This window comes from Leucoraja erinacea, chromosome 6, assembly GCF_028641065.1.
Source record: "Leucoraja erinacea ecotype New England chromosome 6, Leri_hhj_1, whole genome shotgun sequence".
Taxonomy (NCBI): Eukaryota; Metazoa; Chordata; class Chondrichthyes; order Rajiformes; family Rajidae; genus Leucoraja; species Leucoraja erinaceus.
This window is the reverse complement of record NC_073382.1, coordinates 84,817,676-84,819,176: the sequence shown is the minus strand read 5'-3', so window position 1 is coordinate 84,819,176 and position 1,501 is coordinate 84,817,676. Positions and strand designations below refer to the sequence as shown.

Genomic DNA, 1,501 nt, shown 5'->3' with positions numbered 1-1,501 from the left:
TGTTTTATTGTCATATGTACCGAAAACGGAACAAAGAAATTCTTACTTTCGACTTTAAAGATACAGCGTGGAAACAAGCCCTTCAGCCCACCAAGTCCGCACCTACCAGCGATCACCCCGTACATTAGCACTATCCTACACACTAGGGGCAATTTACAATTTACGGATGCCAATTAACTTACAAACCTGTGCATCTTTCGAGGAAACCAGAGCACCCGGAGAAAACCCACGTGGTCACAGGGAGAATGTACAAACTCCATTCAGTCAGCACCTGTAGTCAGGATGGAACCCGGATCTCTAACTCATTGAGGCATCAACTCTACCGCTGCGCCACCGTGCTGCCCTACTTCTGCAGTCTCCTTCGTTCCTGGGCGTTTGAGTTACTGAACCAGGCCGTGATGCAACCAGTCAGTGTGCTCTCTACCGTACACCTGGAGAATGTTCAAAAGAATCTTGGTGATGTTAAAGTACCATTGACCCATTTAACCATTAAGTTAAAATAACCTAATAGATAGTGCTATCTTAGGAACTGGGAGAGTCAGTATACAGTTGCCTGTGGGAATGTGATCTTGCATCAATATCCCATATGGTCTAGCGGTTAGGATTCCTGGTTTTCACCCAGGCGGCCCGGGTTCGACTCCCGGTGTGGGAATTGAAACTTTTTGACATTTGAACGCTCTTTCATCAGACTTTATCGGACTTCAATGTTATATCGTGCACTAAATGTTATACCCTTTATCCTGTATCTGTGCAGTGGGGACGGCTTGAATGTAATCATGTGCAGTTTTCGTTAGTTTGGTTTAGTTTATTATTGTCATGCAGTACAGTGACATACTTTTTTGTTGCGTGCTATCCAGTCAGCGGGAAGATTACACATGTTGCAATCAAACTATCCACAGATGAAGGGTAAAACATTTTGTGCAAGTCCAATAAAGTCCAATTAAAGATAGTCCAAAGGTCTCCAATGAGGTAGATAGATAGGTACCTGTGATGGGCCTTCGATGGTGGGGAGGTCAGTACCTGTGATGGGCCTTCGATGGTGGGGAGGTCAGTACCTTTGACCGCTCTCTAGTTGGTGAGAGGACAGTCTTCTTTGATTGAATAGCACATACACAAAAGCTTTTCACTGTACCTCAGTACACGTGATAAAAATAAACCTAAACTAAACATTCGAAGAGCCTAGCTCTGGTCAGCCATTTCCCACAGAGTGTACGAAAGAACTGCAGTTACTGGGTTCAATCGAAGGTAGACACAAAATGTTGGCGTAACTCAACGGGAGAGGCAGCATCTCTAGGGAGAAGGAATGTGTGACGTTTCGGGTCAAGACCCTTCTTCATGATACTACAGGTTTGTCACTCACTAATTTAGTGACAGGTTGGTTCCCCATGCTGACCTTTCTTTCCCTGATCGTAAGGTTAACATTACCACAGGTAACGTCTTCAGAAACAGCTTTCATGATCCAAGGTACTCTCAGCACCAAAATAAATGTACTCATCAGGTA

General features: G+C 44.4%; 1 non-coding gene across 1 annotated transcript; it reads left to right on the top strand.

Moving 5' to 3' along the window:
• Positions 1–580: 580 nt before the first annotated feature.
• On the top strand, positions 581–652 carry trnae-uuc (transfer RNA glutamic acid (anticodon UUC)). Its single transcript has one exon. It is a non-coding gene; the product is annotated as a tRNA-Glu (tRNA).
• Positions 653–1,501: the final 849 nt, after the last annotated feature.